Consider the following 16,526-nt stretch of genomic DNA (forward strand, 5'->3'; position numbering starts at 1 on the left):
CATGATCTGCCTTTCTTCCGGAATGTTCCGGATGGCTCCACCAATCGTTAGCGAGAACAGGCGATACCTCAGAATTCCAGACTCAACAATTGGGCTGCTTGCCAAGTCTATCAAATTGACATCACTGCCTCTGCCACAGAGCATAAAGTTTATTAGGCCAGGGGTGTTTTGATTTGCCTAAAGTCTGTGGGCGCTGTCCAATGGCCACACTGCGGCAGAAAAGCTGCTCGCCGTGGTGCAGCGTGGCCATTGAAAGCTGGGAGTCCCTGTTCCTGGGATCTACCCCGGCTCGTCACACCTCGCGGGATCCAATGTAATCTCGCGAGATGTTGCAAATTTGTATATTCAAACCTTCTCATGTTGCATTTGGGCTGGGGTGGGGGAGGTCAGGGATTGCTTCAGGTGCCTCAAATATCGGGACGCCATTTAAAAATGACTTCCCCATCTCTCACTACAACTGGGAATTCTGGCGAGCGGAGCTCCCCACTCTACAAAACGAGGCTATGTGCGGCCTCAGCCGCATGTTCCCCATTCAGGCCCCTTATACAATGTGAGTGCGTTGAGTAGCCATATGTTTCCCAGCACTGTAAACGCTGGGAAACACGCAGCTCACTAGGGGCTTTGTTCCCTTTTGGGAGAACCATGGCCTGTAGTTAAGCAAAAAATCCCAATGTTGCAGCAGTTAGTAAGAAGACTGTAAATTAAAGGTAGTTAGCAGGACAGGAATTAGAAAAGAAACACGGAACGGACAAAGGCATTTTGGCAGGATCCTTACAACTTTATGAACTTTGTTTTAAGCTCCTTTACAGTAACCTTTTGTATGTATATAAATGTAAATAAGGTGGTGAGGGGCGATACTTTGCGGGCCACGTGATGGGCTTGGAACCTATGGGGACACACCACGCGGATGTAAGCCTATGAGGAGTTTTGGCATAGTTCTGGCTGTTGGGGCTTGTCAGAGTTAGCCCTGGAGTCATGGGAGAAAGCCTGTGTATTAATTGTGCTGTTCAGTGGATATAGTTCGCCTTAGTTCGATAAACCTCTTTTGTCTTTCAACACTGCCTTGTCGATCGCCTCGCAATATAACAATTAGCAACATGGAAATTGAATTAAACAGAGAGTAATGGTTAATGGATGTTTATCTGGATTGAAAAAGGTTCAGAATGTAGTTCCTCAGGGTTCAGTGTTCAGGGTTCAGGGGCTCTTGCTTGTCCTAACATATACTTATGATCTAGACTTTGGCGTACGGGGCATAATTTCATTGTGGACGATACAAAATTGGAAGCTTTGTCAACTGTGAGGAGGATAGTGTAGAACTATAAAAAGAGTGAGACAAGTTAGTGGAATGGGCAGAGGTAAGGTGGTGGCGCAATGGTGTTTTCACTAGATTAGACCCTGGTTAATGCTCTAGGGATCTGGGCTCCAATCACATTACAGCATATGGTGAAATTTACATTCAATAAAAAACAGGAATTAAAAGTCAAATGACAATCCTGCCGATTGTTCACTAATGCCATTCAGGCTACGGCATCTGCCATCCTTACCTGGTCCAGCCCACACTGGACTCCAAACCCACAGCAATGTGGTTGACTCTGAAATACTCTCTGAAATGGCCGAACAAGCCGCTCAGTTCAAGGGCAACCAGGGATGGGCAATAAATCTGGCCCAGCCAGTGATGCCTACATCCAAGGATAAAAATAGATGCAGATAAGGTGATGTATTTTGGGAGGAAGAATGTGGAGAGACAATCTAAAATAAGGATTAAAACTCTTAAAGGGGTGCAGGGGTAGGTGGACCTGGGTGTATGTGTGCATAGATCATTGAAGGTGGTAGGACAGGTGGAGAGAGCAGTTAATAAAGCAGATAGTATTCTGGGCTTTATTAATAGGGGCATGGAGTACAAGAGCAAGGAGATTATATTGAACTCAGCTGGAGTACTGTGACCAGTTCCTGGCACTGCACTTGAGGAAGAATGTGAATATTAATTAGAGAGAGTGCAAATAATGTTCAGAAGAATTATTCCCGAAATGAGAAACTTCAGTTATGGAAATAGATTGGACAGTTTGGGACTAGTCTCATAGAACATAGAACATAGAACATAGAACAGTACAGCACAGAACAGGCCCTTCGTCCCTCGATGTTGTGCCGAGCAATGATCACCCTACTTAAACCCACGTAACCCGTATACCCGTAACCCAACAATCCCCCCATTAACCTTACACTACGGGCAATTTAGCATGGCCAATCCACCTAACCCACACATCTTTGGACTGTGGGAGGAAACCGGAGCACCCGGAGGAAACCCACGCACACACAGGGAGGACGTGCAGACTCCACACAGACAGTGACCCAGCCGGGAATCGAACCTGGGACCCTGGAGCTGTGAAGCATTGATGCTAACCACCATGCTACCGTGAGTCTCCTTGGAGAAGAGAAGATTCAGAGAAGCTTTGACGGAGGTATTCGAATTCAGAAGGGGGCTGGACAGCAGTAGAGAGGGAGAATTTGTTCCCACTCACCAAAGGATCAAGAACGAGAGGGCACAGGTTGAAAGCGATTGGCAAAAGAAGCAAAAGTGATGTGCGGAAACAGCTTTATCACATAGCGAGTGGGTAAGATCTGGAATGCACAGCCAAAGAGTGTGGTAGAAGCAGGTTCAATAGAGGCAGCCAAAAGAGAACCAGATTATGATTTTTTAAAAAGAATTTACAGTGCAGAAGGAGGCCATTCGGCCCATCGATTCTGCAACGTGTAGGAGCGGTTTCAAGACCTGTGTATTGAGTCAGCTTCCACGTGGGGTTATTCCCCGTGGCTCAACTCAGTACAGAGAGAAAAAGACACATCGACAATCTGGACAAGATGGCTTATTTAATCAAGCTTGTTACGTGTACATGGAGAGCAGACCTGGATATCTGCCAAGATCAGAACACAGTACAGTAGTCCCCCGTTATACCACGCTCCGCAATACTGCGGTTCGCGATATACGGCGGGGGGGCTTATGGACCCCAACTGTCAGCTTCCCTCTCTGGATCAAAGTGAGCCGGCCGCTGAAATTGACACTGCCGGCTGAAATTGACACTGCCGGCTGCTCCTCTCTCACTGAGATTCAGTGAGAGAGGAGCAGCTCACACAACGTCCGGAAGTGGATAGTGCAGAGCTACAGCTGGTACCTCCATAGTGGTTGAGGTAGGGTGGGGGTGGGGGGGAGGGGGGTGGGGGTGGGGGGGAGGGGGTGGAGGTGGCGGTGTGGAGAAAGGCCTGAACTGCAGGGGTTTGGGACCGACGAGAGATGCGACACCCCCCTGCCACTTGTTCCCAAACCACCAAGTTGACAGCCCTGACACCTAAAACTGAATCCCAGCCTTGCATTTGAAACTGACATGCAGCGCAGGGTGCAAGCGCGTGCGGCAGATGGGACGCAGACAGCAAGACCTTGTAAGTTCCTGGTAATTTCTGTGGGTTGTTTTAATTAGATCCACGACGGGGGTTTTAAATTTATTTAAAAATCTATGCATGCGCTTCCCATTGTGAGTCTACGGGGGTCTGACCTCTCCCCCCGCCCCCCGTAGACTCACAATGGGAAGCGCATGCATAGATTTTAAAATAAATTTAAAACCTCCATCGTGGATATCCGCGGCTCGGATGCAACGCGGGTGGCTGTCTTGGACCCCAACACCCGCGTTATAAAGGGGGACTACTGTACTTATACAATTTTCAAAAATCAATAGCCCACCCCAGTTGGATGCGATCCAATCCCTGAACCTGCTATGTTTAAACTTATCCAATAGAAGTGCAAGCAACGCATGGTTGATCCTCATCCTGACAGCTGTGCATACTGGTAATTTGCTGTGATTCATTGTCTGTGAGAAGCAGGACAGCAAAACCAGCATCCTGGATTGTTTCACAAAGACTAGATATCAGAAGTGACGATCTTTTGGTAAAGTTAGCTATCCTAAATCCCATTTGATTACTTAATTATTCTATGTCCTAAAAATACATGTTTAATGGTTAACAATGATTACTCAGTCCTATAATTTATGAAATGAAAAATGAAAATCGCTTCTTGTCACAAGTAAGCTTCAAAATAAAGTCACTGTAAAAATCCCGTAGTCGCCACATTCCGGCGCCTGTTTGGGGAGGCTGGTACGGGAATTGAACCGTGCTGTGAGGCCTGCCTTGGTCTGCTTTCAAAGCCAGTGCTTTAGCCCTGTGCTAAACAAGACTTATCTCAATCCTTCATAAAGTAACTTATGCAAAACTACTCTAGTGACATCCTAGCTATTCAGTTTTAAAAGGTATCATCACTGAACCCCCCTTCCCCTCCCCCGGTCCTTGGAAATAGTACCCTACTTAAGTCCACACCTCCAATCTATCCCTGTAACACGGTAACCCCACCTAAGATTTTTTGGGTACTAAGGGCAATTTAGCATGGCTAATCCACCTAACCTGCACATCTTTGGGCTTTGGGAGGAAACTGGGGCACCCGGAGGAAACCTACGCAGACATAGGAGAACGTACAGACCCTGCACAGACAATGACCCAACAGGGAATCGAACCTTGGACCCTGGAATGTGAATCTATCTGAAAAGGAAGAAAGTGCATAGTTATGGGGAGATGACAGGAGAACGGCACAAAGTGGTTTGCTCATGTGGGGAACCAGCGCAGACACGATGGGCTGAATGGCCTCCTTCTGCACCAGAACAATTCTGTGATTCTTTGACTCTGTAACAGCTCTGCTGTATTGTTATTAAGCAACCCAAGCTGATGCTGAGACACTGCAACTCAATAAAACTACGGTTGTGTTTGTAATAATTTCGACTCTTTGCTAGTTAGCCTTATGTACTCTTCAGCTTTTAACCTTATGATAGTGTTAATTGTGTCAGTATAAACATCGATAAATTGTGTTCATTAATGCACTGACTGTGGTAATCTGTACCATGTCCCTGGGAGTATAATTTGGCATATGTGACTATTAATATCCCTTTGGGCTGGGTAAAGTAACACCATTCAATGGTCAGCCAAATCAGCCTTTGCAATGAATTGTAAATTCCAATGAAAATCTATGATAGCTGCAGGTTTAATGGGGGCATTGACTTGCCTGATCTCCCTCTCCCTCTTGAGGTATCAAGCCCTGCAACCAGGAAGCTCTGTATTGGCCCATGGTTATGCTTGGCAAGATACTGTCTGATATGCCATCAATTAAGATGGAGAACGCAAAGTGAATTAACTATGGCTTTAATTGACTTACAACAGAACTGGCAGTGTGCTCCAGAATAAGGCAGTGTGAAAGGTCGGCAGCCTATATACCCAGGCCCTAGGGGCAGGAGCCACGGGCAGAGCCAAAACCGTACAACATGTTATATAGTGCCAATACAGTACAACATGTAATACTGTGGCAGCACAATACAACACAGTAGTTTCACCACATTCACCCCCTGTTTTAAAAAAAAAGTCCGGCCGGGTGAAGTGAACAAGTTGCGTCAGAGATTGAGCCTGACGGGTGGCTTTGATTGTCCGCCGTGACCACCTCAGTTCCGGCAGTGGTGTGGGCATTATAGTCGGCGGAAGCGTTGAGGCTGCCGTGTCCGGGAGCAAGACAGCTTCTGTGTTGCTAGACGGGTGGGCAGCAATGGGGGAAGGGGGTATAGGGTCGGGTTGAGTAGTAGTAGAGAGGGGAAGAATAGGGTCGGGATCGGCGGTGACAGTGGCTGGAGAACCTGCGGGTGCCAAATCTCGAAGGGAGACTGTGAACTCCCGCCCGTCATGGTGAGCCACGTAGGCGTACTGGGGATTCGCATGGAGAAGAAGAACCCCCTCGACCAGAGGATCCGACTTATGAGTCCTCACATGCCGTCGGAGGAGGACGGGCCCCGGAACCGTCAGCCAGGTCGGGAGCGAGACCCCCGAGGTGGAACTTCTGGGGAAGGCAAACATCCTCTCGTGGGGGGGTCACATTAGTAGCGGTGCAGAGAAGCGACTGGATGGATTGGAGCACCTCGGGAAGGACCTCCTGCCAGCGGGGAGACTGGGAGACCTCTAGACCGTTGGGCAAGAAGGATGGCCTTCCAGTCCGTCGCATTCTCCCTCTCCACCTGTCCGTTTCCCTGGGGACTGAAGCTGGTAGTCCTGCTTGAGGGAATGCCCTTGCTAAGCAGGAACTGACGCAGCTCATCACTCATGGAGAAGGAACCCCGATCGCTCTGGATGTTAGTGGGGAAACCGAACAAGGCGAAGATACTGCTCAGGGCCTTGATGACTGTGGCAGAGGTCATGTCAGGGCATGGGATGGCGAAAGGGAAGCATGAGTACTCGTCAAGGATGTTGAGGAAGTACACGTTAAGGTTAGTGGAGGGGAGGAGCCCATTGAAAACCATGCTGAGGCGTTCAAAGGGGCGTGAGTCCTTTACCAGGCGTGCTCTGTCTGGCTGATAGAAGTGCGGTTTGCAGTCCGCGCAGACCTCGTAGCCCTTGGTCATTGTTCTGACCTCCTCGATGGAGTAAGGCAGGTTGCGGGCCTTGATATAATGCAAAAGCTGGGTGACCCCCGGTGACAGAGGTCATTGTGGAGGGCCCACAGTTGGTCAACTTGTGCGCTGGCACAAGTACCGCGGGAAAGGGTATATGGGGGCTCATTAAGCTTCCCAGGACGATCCTGGATATCATAGCTGTAGATGGAGAGTTTGATCCTCCACCTCAGTATCTTAACGTTTTTGATTTTGCTCCGTTGCGTGTTGTCAAACATAAAGGGCGCGAACCTGAACTCGGCCGAGTTTCACGACGGCGTTAGAGGCCGCTCCTCGCACCCTATTCTCCCCCCCCCCCTCCCAGGGGGCTAGGAGCGGCGTTGCGAGAAACTCGGCCGCCGGGCCTTGACGCTTGGGTCAAAGCGGCGCACCGAGAATGACACGACGGCGGCGCCTAAGTGACGCCAGCTACGCATGCGCAGGTTGGCCGTCTCCAACCCGCACATGCGCGGTTGCCGTCTTCCCCTCCGCTGCCCCGCAAGACATGGCGGCTTGATCTTGCGGGGCGGCGGAGGGGAAAGAGTGCGTCTCTTAGAGACGCTGGCCCGACGATCGGTGGGCACCGATCGCGGGCCAGTCACCTCCTGAGCACGCCCATGGTTCTTGATCCTCCCTCCGCCCCCACAGGCCCCACACTTACCTGTCGTGCGATGTTCATGCCGGCAGCGACCAGGTGTGGTTGGCGCCGGTGTGAACCGGTTGGGTTCATCAGGCCGCTCGGCCCATCCGGGCCGTAAAATCCGCAACATGCCATTTTGCGGGGTGGGAGAATCGCAGGGGGTGCCAGGGCGGTGTGTCGTGATTCGCCCGGCCCTCCTGCGATTCTCCCACCCGGTGTGGGGGGCGGAGAATCGCGCCCAAAGGCTACCAACCGTTGGTCAGTGACGAGGGTGAACCTCCTACCAGCTAGGCAGCACCTCCAATGCTGCACAACTTCCACGATGGCTTGTGCTTCCTTCTCGACAGAGGAGTGTCAAATATCGGAAGCATTGAGGGTTCGTGGGAAAAAGGCTACTGGCCTGCCCGCCTGGTTGAGGGTAGCAGCCAGGGCAACATCTGCGGATCGCTCTCGACCTGGAAGGGGATGGACTTGTCCACCGCGTGCATGGCGGTCTTAGTGATACCGGCCTTGATGCAGCCGAAGGCCGAGCGGGCCTCAGCCGTCAGGGGAATTGTAGTGGTTTTAATACGTGGCGCTTTGTCCGCATAGTTGAAGACCCACTGGGCATAGTAGGAGAAAAGCCCCAGGCATCGTTTGAGGACCCTGAGGCTGTGGGGAAGGGAAGTTCTGTGAGGGGGCGCATGCGATCGGGGTCGGGCCCTAGGACTCAGTTTTCCACGACATAGCTGAGGATGGCTAGCCTGGTTGTGTGGAAAACGCAATTCTCCTTGTTGTAGGTCAGGTTGAGGAGCTGGGCAGTGTGGAGGAATTTCTTGAGGTTAGCGTCATGGTCCTGCAGATCATGGCTGCAGATGGTGACATTATCTAAGTACGGATATGTAGCCCGCAGCCCGTGCTGGTCCACCATTCGGTCCATCGCTCGCTGGAAGACCAAGGGCGCGATTCTCCGCTGCCCGTGACGGGTCGGAGAATAGCGGGAGGGCGCCCCCGACATTTTTCATGCCCTCCCGCTATTCTCCCCCCCCCCACGCCCGCCCCACGACACGAATCGCTGCTCACTGTTTTTTACGGCGAACTGCGATTCTCCTCAGGCCGATGGGCCGAGTGCCCAGGCCTTTACGACCGTTTTTACGGCAGCAAACACACCTGCTTGCTGCCATCGTAAAAACGGCCGCAACATGCCCGTTCTGGGCATCCAGGGCCCCGATTGGCACAGGGGGGGCATGGGCCCGTGATCGGTGGGCACCGATCGCGGGCAGTGCGTCCGTAACGGACGCACTCTTTCTCCCTCCGCCGCCCCGCAGGATCAGTCCGCGGGGCGGTCGAGGGAGATGACGGCCCCGCGCATGCGCGGGTTGGAGCCGCCCAACCCGCGCATGCGCGGCTGACGTCATCTTGCGCGTCAGCCGGCGTGATGCTTGGCGCGCGGACTTAGCGACGGTCGTTAAGTCCACAATGCCGTGCTTCACGGGGCTCTGCTCCTAGCCCCGTCCGGGGGGGAGAATTGGGTCCTGGGGGGGGGCGCGGAGGCTGCCGTGAAACACGGCCAGTTTCACGGCAGCCTTTACGATTCACCGCATTTGCAGAGAATCGCGCCCCAAGACTCCATTGGTGATGCCGAAGGGAACTCAGAGAAAGTGGTAGAGGCGGCCGGCCAGCTGCCTCAAAGGCAGTGCACTGGCGGGACTCCAGGTGGATAGGCAGCTGGTGGTACGCGGACATCAGGCCCACGGTGGAGAAGACCCAGTACTGCACAATCTTATTGACCATGTCAGATATGCGGGGAAGGGGGTGCGCATCGAGCTGCGTGTACCGGTTGATGGCTGGAGTTGAGGACCATCCGGTGCTTCTCCCCAGTTTTGACGACCACCACCTGAGCTCTCCAGGGGCTGTTACTGGCCTCTATTATCCCCTCTCTCAGGAGTCGCTGAACCTCCGACTTGATGAAGGTCGTGTCCCGAGCACTTTATCGTCTGCTCTTCGTGGTGACGGGCTTACAGTCTGGGGTGAGGTTGGCGAAGAGTGAGGGAGGGGTGACCCTAAGGGTCGAGAGGCTACAGACGGTGAGAGGGGGCAGGGGTCCATAGAACTTCAGGGTGATACTCTGGAGGTTGCACTGGAAGTCGAGACCCAGAAGAATTGCCGCGCAGAGGTGTGGGAGGACAAAGAGCTTAAAACGTTTGAAAGATACGCCCCGTACTGTGAGGATCACGACACAGTACCCACGGATTTGCACGGTATGCAACCCAGAGGCCAGGCGGATTTTCTGGGCTGCGGGTAAAATGGGAAGGGAGTAGCGCCATACCTTGTCCGGGTGTATGAAGCTTTCTGTGCTCCCGGAGTCAAAAAGGCAGGCCATCTTGTGGCCGTTGATCCGGACCGCCATCGTAGATTTAGCAAGGCCGCGAGGCCGAGACTCGTCCAGGGTGATGGAGGCGGCCACCGGACGGCGGGCTGGCTTCGGACCGCGGGCGGGCTTTGGACAGCAGGCGGGCCAGTCGAGAGTAGCGGAGGCCAGCTGATGGAAGGGCGAACCGGAGATCCAGGAGGCGGCGGTGGACTTCAAAAATGGCGTCGGAGTTGCGGCGGAAGACTTCAAAAATGGCGTCAGAGATGGCGGCCCCCGCAGGTTGCACGTGGTGGTTTGCGTCGAAGATGGCGGACTCCGTGGGTTGCACATGGCGGGTGACGTCAAAGATGGCGCCCCCCGTCCCCAAGGGTGCCGCGTGGTCGGAGGCACAGGCCCCCATGTCACGGAAGGCCACCTCCAGCGATTCAGCAAGCTGCACCGTTTCCCGGAGGTCGAGTGTCTCCCTCTCTAGCCGGTGTTGGCGAATGCAGTGTGAGTCAATGCTGGCAACATAAGCGTCCCGGATCAGGAGTTCGGTGTGCTTAGCAGCCGAAACCGCCTCGCAGTTGCAGGCCCTGCCGAGCACCCGCAAAACACCCAGAAATTCTGCCAGCGACTCTCCAGGGTGCTGACGCTGTGTGGCAAGGAGGTGCCTGCCAAACAGTCCATTAACCCGCCTCACATACCGTCCTTTCAAGAGAGTAATGGCTTCATCAAACAAGGCCGCGTCCCGGAAGATGAGAAAAATTCTCGGGCTCAACCGGGAGATGAGGACTTTCAGCTTGTGTTCCTTGGAGACGGCGACAGAATTGATGAAGGATTCTAGACAGCGAAGCCATTGTGCAAAGAAGACATCGGCGTCAGCTGATTGGGGGTCGACCTGCAGGAGGTCCGGTTTGAGATCCGGGTCCATGTTAAACAGCTCTTTGGTTTAATGTAAGTCAATTAAATTGATATGCCATCAATTAAGACGGAGAACGCAGAGTGAATTAACTATGTCTTTAATTGACTTACAACAGAACTGGCAGTGTGCCCCAGAATGAGGCAGTGTGAAAGGTCGGCAGCCTATATACTCAGGCCTTAGGGGGAGGAGCCACAGGCAGAGCCAAAACCGTACAACATGTAATATAGTGGCAATACTGTACAACACGTAATACTGTGGCAGCACAATACAACACAGTGGTTTCACCACACTGTCGTGCTTTGACTCGCTTGCTAACCCTACAATTAATGTTCTTCACCTAATTTGCAGGTTTGCCTTTCGATCTTACATCGAGGAGAATCATCTCAAAGGTAAGTAATCCTCACTTGATTAGGTACTGCGTGCCTCATCACAGTTGCTGAAGAAGATTAATATGATGTTAACCCTCAGGGTAGCCCACAGGAGTAATCTTGACCAGCTCTGCAGTGGCACGAATGTGCTTACTCATCCAACAGTGGCAGATGGTTCAAAATCTGCCAAGAATTATTCAATTTTTATTGTTGCAATATTATTGTATGCTTCAGCAGCAGAGCGTGTAAGCCGCAATGGCCTGTCCAGCAATTCTAGAAGTTTCCAAGGAACCTGTCATCGTCCAAAGGGGAATTTAGGTGAATATTTGAAGTAGAGGAGTGCTATATTGCAAGGCGATCTACAAAGCAGTGTTGAAACACAAAATAGGTTTATTGAACTAGGGCAAATTATGTACACTGGTACAGCACACCTAATACACAGGCTTGTTCCCATGACTCCCGGTCTAACTCTGACCAAGGTCCAATGGCCAGAACCGTGCCTGAACCCCTGATAGGCTTACATTTGCGCGCTGTGTTTCCATAGGCTCCAGGTCCGTCACATGTCCTGTGAAGTATCACCCCCTTAAAGGGGCCACGCTACCACATTAATGTCCCTTTTATTCCATGAGCTCTAATTTTTCTCACAAGTCTGTTGTCCCTGGCTGCAACAAATACCATTTGGATGTCCACGTGCATCACATCAGCAGCATCAACGTTCGCTGCTTCCTCATCAAAACACTCCAGCAAGTTAGCTAAACATGATTTTCCCTGAGAAAATCCATGCTGGCTCTCCTTAATTATTCCATATTTGTCTATGCATGACAACTTTGTCCCGTGTTATGTTTGCCCACCACAGAAGTTAAACTTAAAGTTATATTCAATATTACGGCTTGACAGGGAGTGATTATAATTGGTTACATAGCTTGATGTGCACCCACTCCACATCACACATGAGGTAAGGCAAGGAAGGTGAGATTGAACCCATTCTGTTGGTTTCATTCTGTAACACTACCAATCCAGCCATCACAGCTAACTGCACCCTGATCAAAGATTCACAGAATTGTTATGACAAAGAATGACATCATTTGGCCCTTCGTGTCAGTACTATCACTTAGTGCCATTCCCCTGCCTTTTCTCTACAACCGTAAACATTATTTCTATTCAATAATCATCTTGAATACCTCGATTGAACCGTCCTCCACCACACTTCCAGACCTCAACTACTCATTAAGTGAAAACATTTTTCTCCCATCACATTTGCTTCTTTTGAAAATCACTTTAAATCTTTGCTCTCTCATTCTTGATCCTTTTCCGAGCAGGAACAGTTTTTCCCCATCTACTCTGTCCAGCCCCCTCATGATTTTGAACAAATCTATCAAATCTCTTCTAACTTTCTTATCTTCAAGGAGAACAATCCCAACTTCTCCAATCTATCCTCAGAACTGAAGTTTCTCATCCCTGGGACCATTCTTGTAAACCTAGGCTTTGTATTCAGTCTAACATTGGTGTCGGTCAACTTTCAAATAATTGACCAATCTTATAAAATTGATACAGACTTGTCCTGATTGACAACCTTACCCTTTCTTGGTCTGCTATGTTGATGTTGTATGGTCCTGCCTCCCTCTGGGATATGCAGATTCACTTTTAGGGATGTCTGTGATCTTTCAATCATAATTTTCTTCTTTGGTTATTGACTTCCCATCTGAGATTAACCAACCTTGACTGTATAGTATCTCTCTGTGTTAGTGTTACATTTATTCCCACGTTTCAAAACGCGAATTCTCAATTTTCAGTTGGAATACACTTTTGAGAATAGTCATGGGTGGTACGGAGGCACAGTGGTTGGCACTGCTGCCTCACAGCACCAGGTACCAGGGTTCGATTCCAGCCTTGGGTCACTGTCTGTGCTTATACATTCTCTCCACGTTTGCATGAGTTTCTTTTGGGTGTTTCGGTTTCCTCCCACAGTCCAAAGATGTGCAGGTTAGGTGGATTGGCCATGATCAATTGACCCTTTGTGTCCAAAGATGTGCAGATTAGATTGGGTTACGGGAGTGGTGTGGGGAGTGGGCCTAGGTAGGGGGCTCTTTCGGAGGGTCAGTGCAGACCCGATGGACTGAATGGCTTCCTTCTGTACTGTAGGTATTCCCTGGACTCCATGGACACATGATGTTAAAACAGTCAAACCACGGATTCCATCCACTCACTTTAATAGCCTTCCTACCTTCAACCTGAACACTTTCTCTGTTTAGAACACCTACTTCCAATGCACCACAAATTCCTTTAATGGTTGACCTTAGGATATGATTGCTGGCATATGCATTGAGCACAGCTAGGCTGATTGCTCAGAGAGTCTAATATATTAACATTGAGAATTTGAGTGGGTCATTGTGAAATGTGACACCCAGTTATCATGGTCTTGCGGAACTTATTTGATCAGTGGAGGAATAGTTTTGGGATTTTTACTAGACTGGATTAAATTTTCCTTTTTCTTTGTTTCTCTCTATTGCTTGATTGCGTGGGTGCTGAGTGTAGATGATGATGGGTAACATTTCAACTTTTGAAGATTTTAGAATTCTCATCCTTGTGTCCAAATCCCTCCATGGCCCGTCCATATCTCTGCAATCTCCTCCAACCAAACAACTCTCCGAGATCTCTCAACTGCTCTAATACTGATCTCTTGCGCATCCCCAATTTTAATCACTCTACCCTGCCTTGAATTCCCTCATTAAACCCCTGTGACACTCTAACTCTCACACATCCTTTAAGTTGCGTCTTAAAACCCACCTCTTTGTCCAAATATTTGGTTGCATGCCCTAATGTATCTTTGTGTGTGCAGTGTCAGGTTTTGTCTGCTGGAGCTCCAGCCTCGGGACATTTGACTATGTTAAAGGTTTTACAGAAATGCAAGCTATCATTCTTATTGAGTTATACCTGTCTGTCTGTTTTTCTGTATTCCTAAAACATTCATAGAATCCCAACAATAAGAAAGGGGCCATTTGGCCCATCGAATCTGCCCGACCCTTTGAAAGACCATCCTACCTAGGGCCTATCCCCTGTCCTGTAACCTTACCCTAAGGGGCAAATTAGCATGTCCAATCCACCTCACCTGCACATCTTTGGACTATGGGAGGAAACCGGAGCACTCGGAGGAAGCCCACACAGACACGGGGAGAAAGTGCAACCTCCACACAGACAGTGGGGGGGTTTAAACTAATTCAGCAGGGGCATGGGAACCTGGATTGTAGTTTTGGGGTACGGGAGATTGAGAGTATAGAGGTCAGGAGCACAGATTTGACTTCGCAGGAGGGTGCCAGTGTTCAGGTAGGTGGTTTGAAGTGTGACACTTCAATGCCAGGAGTATACGAAATAAGGTAGGGGAACTGGCAGCATGGGTTGGTACCTGGGACTTCGATGTTGTGGCCATTTCAGAGACATGGATAGAGCAGGGACAGGAATGGTTGTTGCAGGTTCCGGGGTTTAGGTGTTTTAGTAAGCTCAGAGAAGAGGGCAAAAGAGGGGGAGGTGTGGCGCTGCTAGTCAAGGACAGTATTACGGTGGCGGAAAGGATGCTAGATGGGGACTCTTCTTCTGAGGTAGTATGGGCTGAGGTTAGAAACAGGAAAGGAGAGGTCACCCTGTTGGGAGTTTTCTATAGGCCACCTAATAGTTCTAGGGATGTAGAGGAAAGGATGGCGAAGATGATTCTGGAAAAGAGCGAAAGTAACAGGGTAGTTGTTATGGGAGACTTTAACTTTCCAAATATTGACTGGAAAAGATATAGTTCGAGTACATTAGATGGGTCATTCTTTGTACAATGTGTGCAGGAGGGTTTCCTGACACAATATGTTGACAGGCCAACAAGAGGCGAGGCCACATTGGATTTGGTTTTGGGTAATGAACCAGGCCAGGTGTTAGATCTGGAGGTAGGTGAGCACTTTGGAAACAGTGACCACAATTCGGTGACCTTTACATTAGTGATGGAAAGGGATAAGTATACCCCGCAGGGCAAGAGTTATAGCTGGGGGAAGGGCAATTATGATGCCATTAGACATGACTTAGGATGTGTTGGTTGGAGAAGTAGGCTGCAAGGGTTGGGCACACTGGATATGTGGAGCTTATTCAAGGAACAGCTATTGCATGTTCTTGATAAGTACGTACCAGTCAGGCAGGGAGGAAGGGGTCGAGCGAGGGAACCGTGGTTTACCAAAGAAGTGGAATCTCTTGTTAAGAGGAAGAAGGAGGCCTATGTGAATATGAGGCGTGAAGTTTCAGTTGGGGCGCTTGATAGTTACAAGGAAGCGAGGAAGGATCTAAAGAGAGAGCTGAGACGAGCAAGGAGGGGACATGAGAAGTCTTTGGCAGGTAGGATCAAGGAAAACCCAAAAGCTTTCTATAGGTATGTCAGGAATAAAAGAATGACTAGGGTAAGAGTAGGGCCAGTCAAGGACAGTGGTGGGAAGTTGTGTGTGGAGGCTGAGGAGATAAGCGAGATACTAAATGAATACTTTTCGTCAGTATTCACTCAAGAAAAAGATAATATTGTGGAGGAGAATGCTGAGACCCAGGCTATTAGAATAGATGGCATTGAGGTGCGTAGGGAAGAAGTGTTGGCAATTCTGGACAAGGTGAAAATAGATAAGTCCCCGGGGCCGGATGGGATTTATGCTAGGATTCTCTGGGAAGCCAGGGAAGAGATTGCTGAGCCTTTGGCTTTGATTTTTAGGTCATCATTGGCTACAGGAATAGTGCCAGAGGACTGGAGGATAGCAAATGTGGTCCCTTTGTTCAAGAAGGGGAGTAGAGATAACCCCGGTAACTATAGGCCAGTGAGCCTAACGTCTGTGGTGGGTAAAGTCTTGGAGAGGATTATAAAATATACGATTTATAATCATCTAGATAGGAATAATATGATTAGGGACAGTCAGCATGGTTTTGTGAAGGGTAGGTCATGCCTCACAAACCTTATCGAGTTCTTTGAGAAGGTGACTAAACAGGTAGACGAGGGTAGAGCAGTTGATGTGGTGTATATGGATTTCAGTAAAGCGTTTGATAAGATTCCCCACGGTCGGCTATTGCAGAAAATACGGAGGCTGGGGATTGAGGGTGATTTAGAGATGTGGATCAGAAATTGGCTAGTTGAAAGAAGACAGAGAGTGGTAGTTGATGGGAAATGTTCAGAATGGAGTTCAGTTACGAGTGGCGTACCACAAGGATCTGTTCTGGGGCCGTTGCTGTTTGTCATTTTTATAAATGACCTAGAGGAGGGCGCAGAAGGATGGGTGAGTAAATTTGCAGACGACACTAAAGTCGGTGGAGTTGTAGATAGTGCGGAAGGATGTTGCAGGTTACAGAGGGACATAGATAAGCTGCAGAGCTGGGCTGAGAGGTGGCAAATGGAGTTTAATGTGGAGAAGTGTGAGGTGATTCACTTTGGAAAGAATAACAGAAATGCGGAATATTTGGCTAATGGTAAAATTCTTGGTAGTGTGGATGAGCAGAGGGATCTCGGTGTCCATGTACATAGATCCCTGAAAGTTGCCACCCAGGTTGATAGGGTTGTGAAGAAGGCCTATGGTGTGTTGGCCTTTATTGGTAGAGGGATTGAGTTCCGGAGCCATGAGGTCATGTTGCAGTTGTACAAAACTCTAGTACGGCCGCATTTGGAGTATTGCGTACAGTTCTGGTCGCCTCATTATAGGAAGGACGTGGAAGCTTTGGAACGGGTGCAGAGGAGATTTACCAGGATGTTGCCTGG

This window comes from Scyliorhinus canicula, chromosome 16, assembly GCF_902713615.1.
Source record: "Scyliorhinus canicula chromosome 16, sScyCan1.1, whole genome shotgun sequence".
NCBI lineage: Eukaryota > Metazoa > Chordata > Chondrichthyes > Carcharhiniformes > Scyliorhinidae > Scyliorhinus > Scyliorhinus canicula.